A 19,047-nucleotide genomic window follows, 5' to 3' on the forward strand; every position below is an offset into this window, starting at 1 on the left:
CTGAGTATTGCATCCATAGTGCAGGTATCAGTTTCCTGTGACCGTTGAAGCGAATTACCAAAACTTGATGGCTTAGAACGACACATACTTGTTCTCTCACAGTTCTGGAGGCCAGAAGCCTGAAATCAGTTTCACTGGGCTGAAAGCAGGGTGTTGGCAGATCTGTGTCTCTGAGGAGACTCTGTCCCTTGTGTCTTCCGGCTCCCTGTGGCCCCCAGCATTGCTGGGCTTATGTGCGCATCACTCCAGTCTCTGCCTACACAGTCACACTGCTGTTCCCATTCTGCGTGCATCTAATCTCCCTCTGCTTTTCTCTTACAAGGGCAGTTGGGATGGTATTTAAGACCCACTCAAATCATTCAGGATCATCTCCTCATTTCAAGGTCCTTAACTTAATCACATCTGCAAGGACTGTTTTTCTAAATAAGGTCACAATTTACAGGCCCAGGGTTAAGAGGTGAATATCTTTTGGAGTCATTTTCAGCCTCCCATAGTGCATCCATGTACATGTTATATAATTTAAAAAATAGTTTTTGAAGGGTGGGTGGAAAATAATGCCCATGGCTGCCTTGTGAAGATCAGGTAGGAGGTGCTTAGACCAGGTGAGAGGTGACAGTAACCTGGACTTGGGAGGTGGCCATGGTTATGAGACGAGTGGAAGGAATTGAGATGCAACCTGGAGATAGTTTTTAGGAGTGGCTGTTGGGTCAGATGCAGAAGAAGGGGACATAGGAAAAAATAAGGATGACATATGTTTATGGCCTGAGAAGTAGAGAGGTGCCAGGTACTGAGACGGGGAACAGGTGTTGGGGGGCAGGTTTAGAAGAACAAACTTGGGAACTTGGGCTATAGCATATTTGTAATACAGTAAATATATTTTTCACCTTTTGTAAAATGATCAGAATTACCGAGCCAAGAGCATTTCGTGTTTTAATAAATTGAGTGACCGTGGGTTATCAAGGTCTGGGAAAGAGGTTTGGTGAGATCACAAGGAAGGCAAAATGTTTAGTAGATGGTTTGCAGAGCTCCTGGCTGCTTCAGCAGATTGAGTGACACAAGGAAGCATCACAGACAATGACTGCTCAAATGACAGCAGAAGGAAGTGGTTCTGAGGTCTGTAGGTGGAGCTCCCTGCACCTGACCTCTGATACTTGCTCTCCACGGTGACTGGGGCTCCTATTTCATAGCTTCCACCTGTGAACGTAATGCTAGGACAAACAAATATTGTATGTGCATCTTCTCACCCTCCTTGCAAATAGTAACACACTGTTTATAGAAAACAAATGTTTTATTTTGCAAATTCTTTATTTCTCTCTGACCTGGCAGGGGCTTTGGGGTCAGACAGACACAGGTCAGGCTGGGGGCCATCTCTGCCACTTACCTTGTGACCCTGAGCTGGTTACCCAATCTCTCTAGGCCTAAACTTCCTGGTGGGATTGTTGTGAAGGTTGGACTGTGTGCTTGGTGTAAATGTTTGGTGTTATTACTATTACCAACTCAGCTGCACAGCCTTCAAATGTCTCCCTGTAGTTTTTATTTGGAAATGCTGAAATACAGCATTTCCTTCATGATAAAAACAAGCCCCAAATGATTCAGGTACCTTCTTTCTCCCCGCAAGGCCGAGGCTACCTTTGAAGATGACCTATAAATGAAGAATTGTAATATTTCTTCTTTCAACATTTTCTGTTCTAATAGGTTTAAAAAAAAAAAAAAAACAAAACTCTGTTCAGATACACTCAGCAGTAGTTATCTGGGAAATTACTGCAAAACAACCCACCTGCTTTAGCCCGAGTTCTGTAGATCCCCGAGGCAAAATGGAGATAATTACTGAGGGGGATTATCAGGGAACCTTCATATCATCACCTAACCCTTCTCTAGGATTCCTTAGCGCAGACGCTGTAAACTTCAGCAGAGAGCCTGTGAAATTTCATCTGGTTTGCGCTCTCTTTGCTTCTAAAGCTAAATAATGTCTGATAGTCTCTTTGCCCCACCCCCAGTCCTCTTCCCCCGCATTTTATTTAAAGAAAGCAAACCCAGTAAACACATTTCACACAACCACTGCTGTTAGGTGAAGTACCAGACAGGGTCTGGCCTAAATTTGCAAATGAAGACAACCCCAACTGATTTGGAAACCTGTCATTTGTAAATGTTAAATAGCTGAAATACATGGCAGTTAAGAAGTTGTTTAAGAAAAAAAAAGTTGTTTAAGGTTAAAAGACTTGGTCCCAGAAGAAGGAAAAGCCATACTGTTATGAGCTGTTTTTTTCTATTTCTTTCTCTTTGCTTTTCAAGTGAAGTGAGATTTTTCCCCATGAATATGGTGACTTTGACAACTGGTGCCTTTGCTCCCAGATGCTAAAACTTCTGAGTCCCCAGGCTGCCTCCCTTCTCATTGAAGAACTCTATCCCTCCCCTCATCGTGGGTTGAGGGCTCACTGTGAAGACAGAGGCCCCTCTAGCAGGGGATTGCTCCCTTGAAATGAGCTCTAGGTGTGGCCTCGGAGGGACCTAGGCCTGCCCCTTTTCTCCCTCACACTTATTTCTCAAGACAGCTCTGATGGAATCTAAGAACTCAGCATCCTTCAGGTCACGATTTAACTGTGTCTAAGGAAACAGAAGCTATGGATTTAGCTCATGGGTTCTCTAAATGCAGTGCCCCGACCAGTGACATCAGTATCACCTGGGAACTTGCTAGGTAAATTCCTGGTCCCCACCCCAGATCTCCAGCATCAGGAACTCTCGGGCTGGAGCCAGACAGTCCGCTTTAACTAGCCCTGCAGGTGGTTCTGACACATGCTGAGGTTTGAGAGCCACAGGTCTAATTCTTGTACAGATTCAGATAAATTTAATCGAAGTTTCTGTATTCGCTCACCTCCTCCCAGGTCTACTTTTAGAGCTGTACAAATCGAGCACAGGGAGTCAAATGCCAGGCAAAGCATTTGATGCTGGCAGGTCTCCTAAGGCTGGCAGCAGTGCCCCTCCCGGGGTCCGACTTCTCAACAAGACAAACATCTGGAAGCTTTATTGATGTATCTTCAGCCGGGGCGAGTGGGTGGTAGAGGGGAAAGTAACCATCCCTTTTCTGTTTGAAAATGTTTAGCTGAGTGATGTGAAGATTTCAGTAGATCTGTGACAAGATCAAAGACCATAAATTATTTAACAGCGGCTCTACTTTTGTGGAATTATTTAAAGTATCATAATTGCAGTTCAGCTTCCCAGCCTTCATTTTCGAGTCTGGAATTCTGTTGGGAGCTATCATAATCACTGAAGAGGATAATATTACAGGCTGGGTATAAAAATATCTTTTTAATGACTAGCAAATTAGTGAAATGTCTTGACCTGAGTGGAGACCAAATAGAGACGGTGTTTTTATGAAGGAGGGGAAAGCCTAAATTGTCGCCACATTTTTATTCTTGTTGAATTCTCTGATCCTTAAAAATGTCAGTTGATTAGATAAAATTTGTAAGACGGTGTATCAGTATAAGTGAGGAAGGGCCGTGTGGCACACAGAGGTGCCTCGGAACACGTATAGTTTTGGTTTTAATTTTAGCATCACAGAGTGAAAGTCAGCCTAGGTGATTCATTACATCGATCCCATATGAACAGCTTTAAGGATTCTTCTCACCTGACCAGGACAGTAGGACCAGGGTTCATAAACAAACAAACAAAAATGCTTTCTGAGACACTAGGCAAATGAGCACCTTTACAATTTTCCCCTGTAAATCAAATAATTACTTGCTACACATATTTTCCAGTTTTTATAGCTTCTCTAACATTTAATCTAAGGAGTCATAAATTGATCTGTGTGGATTTAGTTTTCAAAATAACAGGTATTCCGGTAACAGCAAAGGCAGAACAGATTTTGCCAAATTTATAACCTTACAGGTTTAGAGTTTTGAACCAAAAACTTGAAATTCTTGTGGTGTCAAGACTATTTGCAAAAGCAGCTGAGAGTCTAAAGAGATGGCTCTTGATATCAGCTAACTCTTTCTGAACAAGGTCTCAATGAATTAATTTTTAACCAGTCAACCACAGATGTACCATAGTTCCCTTGGCGTACATGTGCATTCAGAGTGAAGGGTCACAGGCACCTAATTAATTCATGCATTTGAGGCTATATTGACTCTGTAGTCAGTTTTTGTAAAAATTAGAAATGACATACATACAATGTGTCTCATGTTCAGTGGGCCAAGGACAAGAAAGAATTTATTGTACAGTCTATAAAATACTGTCCATATTGTCTTTTAACCCACTGTACCTACGCCTTGCGCAAATTTATTCAAGGAAGACACTCTGTGTTGAAAGCTGGAACATTTTGTGAAATTTGCCCCAAATGGCCTGACATTGCTGTACAAGCAGAAGTTGTTCTTTTCAGAGGGCCTCCCCCAGACCTGCCCGGCCTGCGGACGCCCTGGCTGAGCATGGAGGAGGGCCATTCCTGCTTGCCTTCTCTCTTGCCCTGACACTCTCTTCCTTGCTTAGCAGCAACTCCTCCGTTAGACACAGGTGACCCTAGGAATTCCTGTGTAGGTGGGTCTTGTTGATCCCATAGTCAGAGTCAATCACATGATTCTGACACCCACGTGGGAATTATCACAGGCTCTCAGGAGAGGAGCGTCCTGGGAGTTCGCCAGTTCATTCTGTCCATTTAAACTAGCTCAGAAAGATTATCCAGAGACTCTTAGAAAGTCTTTGGTGACTCACTCTCCAGGAAGGGCTTGTTTTTTTCCCTCCTCCTATTCTACAACAGTAGCTCTGTACTGAAACATCTTAACTCACATCATCTCAATTAATCCCTCTGTCTAGATATTTCAATTGGCTAATGGAGCCCAGATTTAGAACTAGGGCCTTTGATTCTAAGTTTAAATTCCCACTGTGCTCTGCTGCCTCTTACTAAGTCCTAAATCCATAGCAAGTAGTATCTTGAGGATGCCTCCCTGTTCAGGGGCACTTTCTCATATAGAACCTGATGGATATGACTAACCCTCACAAGAGCCCCCTGAGGTGGGTGTATTAAATCCAGTGTACCAATTCGGATTTCAAGGCTTGAGAGGTTAAACTATTTGCGTAAGATCACCCAGTCTTGAGGTGAAGTTAGGATGTGAACTCAACTTATTCCTATGGCTACTGCAAAACCCATTTTCTTTCCACGTTTGTATAGATTTCTTGATGCCTAACCCAAAGCGTATCCGCCATTATTGTTTATTCTTGTTCTTTCTTCTCCAGATTCAAAACACATTCAGGATAGAAGCTTTGGAGGCTGAGTGTACATCATTTGTTCATTTACTCCTTTCATTTGCTATATATTTAATTGTGTGTCAATTCATTAAATTCATTGCATATATAAAATGAGTTAATACATTTACATGCTTAAAATCATGCCTGGTACATAGTGCACACTCAGTAGATGTTAATTATTTTCATTCATTTATTCATTCACCATTTATTGAGTTCTTGCTCTGGGCCCATCACTGAGAAGGGGAGACCAGAATAAATATTATTTGTCACCTTCTACTCTACCAAGATTCTACTCTACCAAGATTCCACTTACCTCTCTTATCTCCTAGACTGTAGTCTGCATGGGGTCAGGGACACACCTGTATCATTCACCTTTGTATCTCCAGTGTCTAGCACAAGGCCTCATGTACTTTAAGTACATAAAAATATTTGTTGAACAAATAAATGAAAGCTTGGACATTGAAGAGTTGATAAATTTTTTCTAAATCATCTCAATCTAGAAATCAAATCATACCATTCAGGTTGGGTTGTCATAATTATTTCCTTTGTTTTCCTGGCTGTCTGAATGGCACCTGTGCACACTGTATCTGGTGAACCTCCCCTTTGTCTGTGTTGCGGTGACACATACTCATCCTAGGCAATGCCCAGGGAGTCGGTCTCCAGGCCCAAGTCCCTAAAGATCCTGACAGTCGTAGGAAACCCTGATGGGACCAAGTGTAACTGAGGCTTAAAGAAGTTTACTCAGGGCTGAAAAGGCCTGCTTGGGAGTGATCCGTTTGCAGGTTTCAGCCACTCCCTAAAAGGAAGGCCCTTCCCAAGACTCCCCAGTCCTGAGCTGTGAGCTCCATTCCAGAACTCTCTCAACAGCTTGCTCTGTAGCTCCAGGCCAACTCCCTGCATCTCTGAGACTTCTCAGTTTGCCCTCTCAGGAGTGGTGGTTGTGCTCCGGCCCCTGGAGTTTTATGTGTGTATGTGCAGATTGGGTAGGATGTGGAGGTTAGAGAGATTTCTGAAAGCTTTGGCGTACTTTGCGACTGTTAGCCCCAAAGAAACTCAGCACCCAGAGCGAAGGGCCAGAGGCACTGGCTGCCTGAGTGCTGGAAAGGCTGGGGTCTAACTCCAACTCGTGCCTCCTTCTGTGGGCTGCAGTCCTTGCCAGCAGGGCTCCGACTTGCTTTATTGTGAGCTGCTGCAGAACTTCACAGAACGGAGATGACAAAGGCAGAAATTCGCCCAGGGCTTCCTCCAAGGGCATCCTACATCAGCTAGCATGGTTTAAGCAAGTTGTGAGGACACGTGGTGCAGAGAGGGAATGTGGCCACATTGACTCAGTCCTGAGAGGAGGCCAACCTCATCATCATAGGACCTGCCATTTTTGAGCGTCTACTGCATGCCATGCTCTTTACATATTGGGTTGGCCAAAAAGTGCCTTCGGTTTTTAAGTAAAAATAAAAGGCACATTTTTCATTTTCATTTTCACCAATTGAACAATGTATTCACCCTTTAGTTCCGCTACCCTCTGCCATTTTTCAGGCAACTTCATAATTCTGTCTTCCCAAAACTTTTTATCTTTTTGAGCAAAGAACTGTTCCAGGTGCCTTTTACAGTCTTCCAAGGAATTGAAATTTTTTCCATTAAGAGAATTTTTTAAAGACCTGAATACATGGAAATCCTAAGGTGCAATGTCTGGTGAATACAGTGGATGAGTCAGAACTTCCCAGCCAAGCTGTAACAGTTTTTGCCTGATCATCAAAGAAACATGTGGTCTTGCGTTATCCTGATGGAAGCTTATTCATTTTCTGTTGACTAATTCCGGACACTTTTCATGTGCTTTTTGAGTGCTGCTTTCAGTTGGTCTAACTGGGAGCAGTACTTGTTAGAATTAATTGTTTGGTTTTCCGGAAGGAGCTCTTAATAAAGGACTCCCTTCCAATCCCACCATATACACAGCATCACCTTCTTTGGATGAAGACCAGCCTTTGGTGTGGTTGGTGGTGGTTCATTTCTCTTGCCCCACGATCTCTTCCGTTCCACATTATTTGTACAATATCCACTTTTCGTTGCCTGTCACACTTTGTTTTAAAAATGGAACATTTTCATTATGTTTCAGTAGAGAATCGCATGTGGAAATACGATCAAGGTTTCTTTCACTTAACTTATGTGGAGCCCAAACATCAAAGCGATGGACATAACCAAGCTGGTGCAAATGATCTTCAACGCTTGATTTGGATATTCTGAGTATGTCGGCTCTCTCCCACGTGGTATAACATTGATTGTTCTCAATTAATGTCTCAATTTGATCACTGTCAACTTCAACTGGTCTACCCAACCGTGGAGCATCACCCAGCAAGAAATCTCCTTCACGAAACTTCGCAAACCACTTTTGCCACGTTCCGTCAGTCACAGCCCCTTCTCCATACACTGCACAAATCTTTTTTTGTGTGTTTCAGTTACATTTTTACCTTTCTTGAAATAGTAAAGCATAATAGGCCAAAAATGTTTCTTTTTTCTTCTATCTTCGGTATTAAAATGGCTACACAAAAATTCACCAATTTGATGTCTTTTTTTAAATGCACACTCATATGAGAGTGTCACATACGATCTAACAAAATTGTTTCGAATGAAGTTAAAGACAACTAAGTGCTACTAGAGCCATTTACAGAAAAAAACGAATGAAACTTTTGGCCAACCCAGTATTAAAATATCATTTAAATTAATATTTTTGCCCATCCTATGGAGTTTGAATTGAGAACCTTTCTCTCCTATGCACTTTTTTTTTGAAAAAGATAAGTCAATTAAATCTTGGTGAGGTTAAATATTTCCCCTGCAGAAAATAAAGAAGGTGTGGGAACTGAACCCAGTTTTGACACCAAAAGTCCATGTTCTGGACCACTTTACCATCCCACCTCATTTTCCATGCAGCTCCCCACTGGAGCACCACCACTTAAGACAGGTGTCTTTGTAGCTTTCTTATTCTTCCACGTCTTTCTTCCTGATGTTGGGCCATGCAGCCAAAGTTGCACAAACTTTGGTATATAGTAGAAAGGAGTCTTACGTTCTCTCTGGGTTGGCTTCCAACAGGTCTCCGTAGAAACTCTTACTGTGTTTATGAGAAACAAAGCCAATAATATATTCTTCGCATCTGCTACATCCAACTCCCCCAAAATTAACACATAAGAGTGAGAGCAAGAATACAGCACACACGTTTCTCTGGATTCCAAGTACAAAACGAACTTGAAATTCCAAGTGGAGACTGGGTGAATTCTGACACTGGGTTGAACATAAAAGATCTTCAGATTGCATTGTGCTATTCTAGCCAGTCAGAAACTGGATTTCCACTCTCTTCTCATGGTCTAGCCATTTTGCCATCATAGTGACAACTTTATTGTCTACGTCTCAAACTCTGAGAAAAATTAAAAAGTACTCAGTCTTGGTTTCTTTGAGAAAGAAAACTGATTACAGTTGATCTGACTGGGAAATGGTCATGCAACCAGTAAATAATGTCAAACTGAAACCATCATCTTCTCTTTTGTAGTTGGTTTAGCTTCCATGTGGTGTAAATGTAAGGAGCAATTTGATCAGGAAATTTAATTTCTACCAGGAAGATACAAGAGAGCAAGAATTCTGAAATGTCTAGAGATGATGTGAGACTCCTTTTCAAGGGTCAGATGGCAAAATTAGGAAGTGGGGACAGCATGGGTCTTCAGAGTCAGCCGTGGCTCCATAGCTTAGGTTTGCTGTTTGCTACCTGCAGGATATTATGTAAGTTACTGAAATTCTCTGAGCTTCAGTTGCTCAGTCTGTAAAATGGGGAGGTGATAGCTACTCTGTAGGGTTATTATGAGGATTAAATGACATAACATAATAATGTAAAATTCCTGAAATAAAGTATATCCTCAAGAAATGTTAGCTCTTTCTCCTCATTCCTTTTCCATCTCTCTGTTAGAGGTTAACCCTTCCAGAATGTATTAGTTTGCTAGGGCAGCCGTAACAAAGTTTTGGAGGCTGGAAGTCTAAAATCGAGTTGTCAACAGGGTCGGTTTCTTCTAGGCTGTGAGGAAGTTGCATGCATCTCCCCTCGTTTTCTGGCAATCCTTGGCATTCCTTGGCTTGAAGAAGCATCACCCCAATTCTGCTTTCATCTTCACATGGCGTTCTCCCTGTGTGTCTGTCTCCAAATTTCCCCTTCTAATAAGGAGTCACTGAATTAGGGCCCACCCAAGTGATCTCATTTTAACTTGATAACCTCTGTAAAGACCCGATCTCCAAATAAAGTAACATTCTGAGGTACTGGGAGTTAGAACTTCAACATACGAATGGCACGGGGAACGAAATTCAAGCTCTAACACAGGGCAAGTGGGTATGATACTGGTTGGAGAAGTAACAATATAATGGATTGGAATTTGAGTGTTCTTCTGAGGATTTTGTTTATGTTAGCTGCAGGCTGATTTGGCTACATAGTGACTTCCTGTATATCATAGCCCCTTTGGGACAAATGGTTACTGCAGTAACAGCAGGAAATAAGTTTCTAGTGAGCTATAGGGACAAGTCTTATCCCTAAAGTATTAAGGCTGACTTTATACACACACTTTAAGATGGGGAAGCCAGAATGAATATTGCTTATATGGCTTAAGAAATTCTTGAAGGTAGGAAGTTTTACCTCCAGATAGCAAAGACGTTTAAAAAATTTGTTTTGGTGTCAGTTCTTGATTGACATCATATAGCCTCTTCCGATTCAATCATAAAATCATGCCATTTTTATAGTTGATACTTTTTAGTTACTCACCATGCAACAGGAACATTTATGTTATCTTTTTTGATTCCTAAAACAACTTGTAAGGGAGTTTTTTATGAATAAGGAAACTGAGGCACAGACAGTTTAATAGACTTGTGGGTTGTGGGTCCTCTGACTTCAAGTGATCTTTTTCATACCACAGTTAACCACACTGAGGAGCTTTCCTTGGGTGACAGTCCAGAGGAAACATGGTCAGATACAGTGGCACTGGAATTTAGCAGGCATCTCTGCCTTGACAGAAACTACAAGGCCTTTTGCATGTGGCAATATAGACTATTCCAATCACAACTAAGCCAGTCTTATTCATGATTTGGATACACAGTAGCGCAATTGGCAGAAACACAGGAGTGTTTGTTACTCTGATTACAGTGACTTTCAGGACCATGACTGATCGGTTTAGACCAAAATTCCAGCCAACAATAGTTCTGGAAACTTTCACTGCTGTGGCGAATGTAGAAGTAGTCACAGTCCAAAATCACCTCCATCACACATACATTTTGTTTGTTATTGGAACCTGAATGGACTCGTGGTTTTGACTTTCCACAGCTACTGTTACACCTAAGACAAGAGTTCTAGACTGCTGTGTAGTGAAACCATCCCTTTGAGGGCATTCAAGTCATGGCTTACTCTTTAAATCAGATTATCAGTGATGGGCTTGGTAGGCGCCATTTAGATTTCTAACTGAGGTGGTGGAAAAAGAGACCTCTCATGTTCTAACATTGGTGGGCACTGTTGCTGGGGAGCACCCTGCTGTAGTTCCGTTCTAGAGCTTTCTAGATTTCTCCATTGTTCTTAGGCTTAAACAGGAGATTTCCTTGAGAAGTCTTTATCGTGGAAGGAGAGTGCTGTAATAACTGTTAACTAAAGTTTGAGAAACTGTATAATTTAGCACTGCCATGTTCAATCTAGTTCACCTTGTCAGTATTCCTTCATTGAAAAAGAAAGGGTATCAGACATAATCAAACAGACCCAAAGTCATGTTTTCCTTTCTTAGATTTTAAGTTTCAGTGGGAACAAATGGACTTAAAATTGGCTAGAGCCACAGAACTTTTTCAATGCCACAGGGGAAACTTTTTGTTGTTTACTTCCCAAACATGGCAACTTGGCATTTTGTGACATAGTGATGGCTCTGGAGCATATTATATCCTTTGAGATTTGACAAACGTACAAGGTAGAGGTGATCATAGGAGGTGTGTCAGGAACCACACAGACTCCTGCCATTTCTCCTTTCCTTGACTCAATCTCAGATTTAAGCTGACATTCCTAGCCACACGGGGTCCATGTGGCAGCTGCAAAGCCAAGATGTCCAGCTGTATCCTGGATGTCTGACAGACGTGTGAGTCTGGGACAAGGGAAGTTGGCAGCTGAGTTGTCACTCCTCATATTCCTTTGAGTTGGTCACGAGCGGGTTTGTTGGGACTTTCCAATCTGTTTCTTTCACATCCAGAAAGATACAGTAGTGAAAAATGAAATGAATTGTCTGTTCCAACCCAGAAATGATTTTTCTATTGGAATAATGGTCAGTGGTAAAAAAACAGATTTGAAGTAACTTTCCCCAAATTATCGACTGTGCAAGTGAGAAAAACAGCATTTAAATGAACAGGAGAACTGAAACCTAACTAATACATATGATGTGAGCCAGAAAGGAAAATATGGGTAGTAAATATGAGTATTTTGAATAGATCAGCGATTGAACAGATTTCTTTATGAACTAAGTTAAAGGCTTGAGCTCCAGTCCATGGAAAGGAGATCCACAGCCCTAGAAACCAGAGTCTTCAGAAGGATGAAAATATTTTCAACATTGAGGCCTAAGGGCACCCGTTCCCTCTACCAGCGTTTACTGCCTTCACAATTTGGATTTTATGTGCTGCTAATAAGAGGGCATTTTCCTTGTGTCGATTATTTATACAAGACTTACTCAGATGCCTTTTCATAAAATATTTTTCAAATCTTTATTGATTTGTGAGTCTGTCCACATCCCTGTCATCTACATTAAAATGGTTTTATCTTTGGGCTTCCCTGGTGGCGCAGTGGTTGAGAGTCCGCCTGCCGATGCAGGGGACACGGGTTCGTGCCCCGGTCCGGGAAGATCCCACATGCCGCGGAGCCTGCGCGTCCGGAGCCTGTGCTCCGCAACGGGAGAGGCCACAACAGTGAGAGGCCCGCGTACTGCAAAAAAACAAACAAACAAACAAAAAAAAATGGTTTATCTTTAAACAAGGTATTAGTGATGATAAAACAACCAGGAGAACATAGGTTATGATTTACAACTGCACTGTCCAGTATGGTAACTACTAGAAATAATGTGACTTTAAATTAATATTTAATAAAATTAAAATTTTAATTCAAGTGTATTAGGCAGCATAGATATAAAACCTTTCTATTATTGCAGAACATTCTACTGAATTTAGAAAGCTTCTTGCTCTTTTGGGTCTGCCTTTCTTTGCTAGCCAGCATTTTTAAAAGCATCCTGCTCCGTCCAAAAGATAATAGAAAAGCAAGTCTGTATTGCCAAACAGGAAAATACCAGATAGCTTTTTTCATGTGGAAATGATTCTACATTGTGACTCAGTGTTTGAATGGTATGGGAGCAACTAATTTGTAGCAATCTGTACTGATATTGAGAACTAGCATCTATGAATCTTTTATATGGTCCCTGCTACCCTAAACCAGAAGTTACAGAGCTTTTCCCTAAAAGGAGCTGATAGTAAATATTTTAGGTTTTGTGAGGCTATACTACCCCTGTTGCAACTAGTCAGTTCAGCTATTGGTGTGGAAAAGCAGCCTTTAATAACAAGTAAACAGACATAGCTGTGTTTGACAAAAATAAGCATGGTGATAGTTTGTCCATGCCTATCCTAGAATACACTTAATATTCCTTCGTGTCTCAAAAGATGATCATGGATGCAGTTGATTTATTGGCTTGAGAATAACCAATGTTTGTTTGCTAATTCTCGCTCTAGTGCTGTGATTAAAATGTAGACCTATCTTAAACTTTAAAATGCAGGGGCTTCCTTTAGGATCCACCCACATAAATACATACTGTTACCTCCTTATGCTGTCTATCTTTGACATTAGATAAACAGTTGTGTATGTGTGTTAGAATGCCAGCCTCAGGAAAGCAAGAATCATAGAGAAAAATTGGCCTTGGAGAATTTTGCTGAAATTTTTTTATTTGGTTGATTTTTGTTTTTGTTTTTGTTTTTGTTTTTGTAGTTATATTGAGGCCTACATGACATGAAGATGGTACTTAGGCTAGTAAGACAAATCCTACTCTGAGATGCTTTTGAAAGAGGTGGGTTACTGATCTATAATAGCCACATCTAACCATCATTAGATGGTTCTGGAAGTCATTCCATAAGACCCAGCCTAGAACCTGCTCCTTCAGCCCATCCAGTGATTTTGAAAGCACCTGATTCTCTGTGTTAAATAAGTCTCTTCCTGCTTAAAATACCTAAAGTTTCTGTTTCCTACACTGAATCCTGACTGATAACAACAGTGTATATAATTTTTATAAATTCTGAAATGTGTCTAACTTAATTATCTTTTTGGAAGGTTATATCTCTACATGAGCTCCAGCTCAGTTTATCTGAACCCTAGGTTTAGCTTTTCCTCGTCCTCTTTGAAGTGTCTTGAATGGTAATCATCACCCACTTCCTAGATGGGGAAGTCTTCACGGAAGGATGGGAGCCTTAATTCCAGTCCACCCTCGAGGGAGTCAGGAACCATTACATGCTATGCGTTCCAGCCTTGGACTAGATACAAATGATGAAACTGAATACTAAGGTCATGTGCTACAAGGCTGCCATTAAAACCGGAGGAGACCGCAATTCGTTTGAAGCAAGCACCTATCAATCTTCAGTAACGTGTATCCAGTACAGTCCCATGGCATAATTATGCGGTGAGCTTCAAAGCCTTTGCTGTGTTTGCAAAATGCATTAAAGAGACAACTCATCACCTGACTTTCATGTTTTCAAATTAGATTGTTTCTGTACACTGGGATCCAGCCAGTTCATATGGGTCTTTCTTTTGATCCGCTTAACATTTCTTGAAATGCCATCTTGACCCTCTTATTTAGATCCCTAAAAGAGTGGAGGTTTTCAATGTGCTCCTTGTGTTAGAAAGGATTCCCAGCCTGAGCTTTTATGTGATATTCACAATGCATCTCAGATAGCTTTTTCTGTTTAATTGTGATTCAATGGAATGCCAACCAGAAGTTAAAAAAAAAATGCATTACAAAGCATAAAGCTTTATGATTAATTACCTTGAGTTCAGATATAATTTAAACATATTGACTTGTCTGAAATAAGTGCCAGACAGTGGAGCTGGGGAGACAGGAAGTGCCTGGGTGAGACTGCTGAAACAGGCTGGAAGAGAAGTCAAAGGGGTCTGAGGACACCATCATTTAACTGTTCTCCATAGCCCGGCAGAAAATGGCCACAACTGCTGATGGTCAGTGGAATCAAAGGGATAAATTATGGCCGGGCCCCGCCTTTGAAATTAACGGAAGAGTTAGTCGATACTTCAACTTTGCACGATCCTGAGGAAACGGTTCTCAGACAATCCATTACAAATGGTTTTTTTTCCCTTCTGTGCACATGATCTGTGCAGAGATTTCTCTGAGGGGCTGGAGCTGCTTTGCTAATTCCCAGCCTCCTTGTTCTGAACTGGTGGGGTTTCAGAGTCCCTGCTTGGCTGACGCCCCCAGGCTGGAGGTAGAAAGGCATTGGCAGTGGGGATGGGCAGCAAATTTCCCAGCATGAATGAAGCCTTAAGACCAGCACGACGTTCCTTTATTTGGGGGAACCAGGATGCCCCAATGCTTTCTGTAGCCGAGCTGTGAGAAGGAACAAAACTGACTTCTTTGCAGCAAACTGGGACCAGATGCGTTTCTCTGTGTAGAAAGTTTAGAAATCCAACCAGCTGCTTTCAGTTTTTGATAATGGATTATGGTGTCAAGGGGCCTGCACTAACTTTGATACCCGTGCATAGGAAAGCAGAATGTAAGTGTTTGGGCTAACCTCACTGGTGGATTTTTAACACACCCAGGACACACGTGATTCCGCGTTCGCTTGAAACTGAGCGTAACTGTTTAATGCCATCTGGGTAACAGGAATGTCATCCAAGGAGGCCTGCTCACAGACTCTCATTCATCCCCTAGTCTGGCTCCATGGTCCTCACGGAGGGTCTTCGATTCAGCACTGAGAACTGAATTCTGGTTCATGTCCCTGAAGCTTCTGGAGAGCTTGGGATCCAGCCTGCTGCTCCTCTCCCTCACACAGAGGCTCACTTGAAGCCTGCTGTTGCTGTGCAAAAATTTCACACAGACAGTGAGAGTAGCAACATTGGCCTCCTGGATGGCTTTTCAGATAAACTCACCGCCCTGTCTCTGATGCTAAAACCCAACCTCCAGGCTGTGGGGGAGAATGCGTGGTTCTATGTGAATTCATCCTTCCCGAGTGAAGTGCAAAAAAGAGAAGGGAGGGGGCCTGTTCAGCTTCTTGAGATCTCTGGCCAAGGCTGAGTGTAACAGTGGGCTTCTGCATGCATCCTATAAGTTAAGACAGCGCAGAAAGCCATACAGAACTCAGAGAAGATTCCAGAAGGATTTCAGGAACTGATTACATAATGTAAAATAGAATTTGGCCATCTTATTGGATAAAATTTTGGGTAAAAGACTTGAATGTGTGTGTGTGTATGTGTCTAACTGGAGGTTTATTAAGAGCTTTATTTTAATAGGTTGGCTTACATGATTATGGAGGCTGGCACGTCTGAAGTCTGCAGAGTAGACCAGTAGGCTAGAGACCCAGGGAAGAGAAGATAATGTAGCCCAAGTCTGAAAGCAGTCTGCTGGCAAAATGCCCTCTTCCTCAACAGACCTGTTTCATTTCTTTTCTTTTTTTTTTTTATAAGTTTATTTACTTTATTTATTTAATTTTGGCTGTGTTGGGTCTTCGTTGCTGCGCGCGGGCTTTCTTTAGTTGCGGCAAGGGGGGGCTACTCTTCGTTGCGGTGCACGGGCTTCTCATTGCGGTGGCTTCTCTTGTTGCGGAGCACGGGGTCTAGGCGTGCGGGCTTCAGTAGTTGTGGCACGTGAGCTCAGTAGTTGTGGCTCGCGGGCTCTAGAGCACAGGCTCAGTAGTTGTGGCGCACAGGCTTAGTTGCTCTGCAGCATGTGGGATCCTCCCGGACCAGGGCTTGAACCCATGTCCCCTGCTTTGGCAGGTGGATTCTTAACCACTGTGCCACCAGGGAAGCCCCAAACGGACCTGTTTCCTTTAAGGTCTTCAACTGGTTGGACAAGGCCCATCCACATTATATAGAGTAATCTTCTTTACTCAAAGTCCACTGATCTAAATGTTTATCTCATCTAACAAATACCTTCACAGTGACCTCCAAGTGGTGTTTGACCAAATATTTAGGTACTGTTTCCCAGCCAAGTTGACACATAAAATTAACCATCAGAAAACCCAAGTATGAGAATATTTATATTTGTTTTTGTTTCCCTGAATACCAAAAGAACTGGGGTGCAAAGGAGTTAAGTCTCAATATCACACAAAATCATAGAACAACATGTATTCCTCACACACCCATCTGTGGACACTCATCCACATGTACACACACATACATGCACACACAGCTCTGTGCATCCCAAGTACATCCACGTAAAAGCACAAATGAGCGTCAGGGCAAAAGCAATTAGTAAAGAAAGGAAATTAAAGATACACAGCTCCTTGTGTCCTATATGTTTCCTCTTTCTGGACAAAAAATGGAAAAACTTGACCCTGAAAATTCTCCACAACCTTCGCTCTTTCCTGTTAGAATTTCCTAAGGAAAAAGCCTGATTTTTTAAAAAACTGTGGCAGCTCAAATATCACTGTGTTCAGAAAAGAAACCTTTGCACAGTGATACTCCCTTTTGTTTATGAAAGTCCTTGAGGATGATGGATCACCATGATGAGAATTCTCTTCGAAGAAGTCCAACTTAATTTTAAAGTGCAACAGTGATCCTCATTCCAGTGGGCAGAAAACCTTGGTCTAAGAAACGACCAAGATTGTGTTTTTGAAGACACATACATATCTGTGGAATTAGATATACTTTTATAATAAAACTTAATCACGAAAGAAAAAGCTTTTTTGCCCAAAGCGTCTAGAAGAAAAGTATAGCAAACATTAGGTGAGGTTGAGAATGAAAGCTCCCTGACAGTTTTCTTCCTCTGACCGTTGGCCAGAATTTGGCATGGTGTTCTGTAGAGCCAGCCTCTGGGTATTTGCAAGATGCAAGTCCAGGGACCTATGTCCAACCCCCTGTGTGGTGATATTTTTCAATCTGGTTATAATGAAGCCACTGCTTTGGCTATTTCTTTAAGATTGCTGCAGGGAGTGGGACTAGGTAGCTTGTAAGGTCCCCTCCCAGGCCCAAAGCCATTGATCCTGTTGTAAAACAGCTGAACTTCAGCCTCCCTGCATTTCTGATAGTCGCAGTATCCCACAGCCTTTATAATCCGAAACAGGCCACTGAGAGCAGCGTCTGGACATGGGAGATGCCCACTCTTTCCTTTTCTTCACATTAGAAAAAAAATAAAATCTACAAGTTGCCACCAAGCCACTGGCTAGTTGTCCCTTGAGTAGGGTTGCCAGATATAGCAAATAAAACCCCATAACATCCAGTTAAATTTGAATTTCAGATAAACACCAAACAATGTTTTAATATAAGTATGCCCTGTGCAATATTTGGGGCATATTTATGCTAAAAAAAGAAGTATTCGTTGTTCATCTGAAATTCAGATTTATCTGGAAATTCTGTATTTTATCTGGCAGTCTTATCCTTGAGGAGTTCTGTTTCGACTGCACTCCAGGGTGGCATGTATCTTATTTTATTGCCTGTGGGTTTGTCTCCCAAGTCATTTTCCCATGACAACATTTCTGCTCCCTCCTATTCCACAGAGATGCCTACAGTCTCTGCTTTCCTATTTTGGCATGTGCTTTCTTGCTTTCCAGTCATCGCCCAGGATTTATCTCCACCTGGCATATTTAAATCACCAAATTTCGTTCTTTCATAGTTTTTCCTGAGATGCCAGTAGGACTTCAGAGCAGCAGGGATTCTTTGCTGTGAAAGGGGGCTATAAATGCAAACACATTCAGGAGCCTATAGGCAATATAAATGTTTGAAACAGGACAAGTGACGTCCAACAGAGGATGGTGGAGTCTGTGTCCAACAGCAGAGTGCAGGCCCTTCCTAAAGACGTTTCCAAACGCTTTATAAATCACTGTGCTGGCCAAACCAAGCCTATCTGCTCAGCTAACGTGCTGTCATCTTGCGTCTCCCGGTTTAAGGCAAAGTACTTCCCAAAGTCTTTTCCTTGGAACACTTAGGTCATATTAAAATAAGTTTGAGAAACATTGTGCGTCCTCTCTTGAGTATTAATGCAAAGTTTGCTAACTGGACCTAAGTTCGAAGAAGGCAGGAATGACGTCTGTTATGTTATCTGCTTTAATCCCAGGGCTTAGCATATAGAAGCCTCTCAACAAATATTTGTTGAATGAATAAGTGAAGAATGAAGTAGAGAGAAGTTTTAGTCATTTTCTATCCTCCACTGTCTTATTCATCATGAGAAACCAATATTTTGAATACAAACTTGGGATGAAAACCAAGCCGTACAAGATTGTTAAAGATTCTTGTGGCTGAGAAATTAATTAAATTTAACATATGATACCTAAACTTTGAACCTGGGGCTTGCTAGCTGAATGTGGCCCTGGGATGTATTTTATTTGGCCGGTGTGGTGTTTTAGAAAAATGTGAACTTTCATGCCTTGAGACAGACATGAGTTGATGGCTCACCAATGTCTTCACTACTCCCTACTGTCCCATTAGCTCTCTCCCCTCACATCACTTACCTGGTCTCTGGAGGCATTTGAGTTTCAGCTTCTGCTAGGGAATGATTCATCAACTTTAAGAACACAGATTTGATGTAAGAGTTTTAGGTTGAGTCCCAGATCTTCCATTCACTAACT

The sequence above is a fragment of the Grampus griseus genome (assembly GCF_964374135.1).
Source record: "Grampus griseus genome assembly, chromosome: 15".
In the NCBI taxonomy this organism is placed as follows: Eukaryota; Metazoa; Chordata; class Mammalia; order Artiodactyla; family Delphinidae; genus Grampus; species Grampus griseus.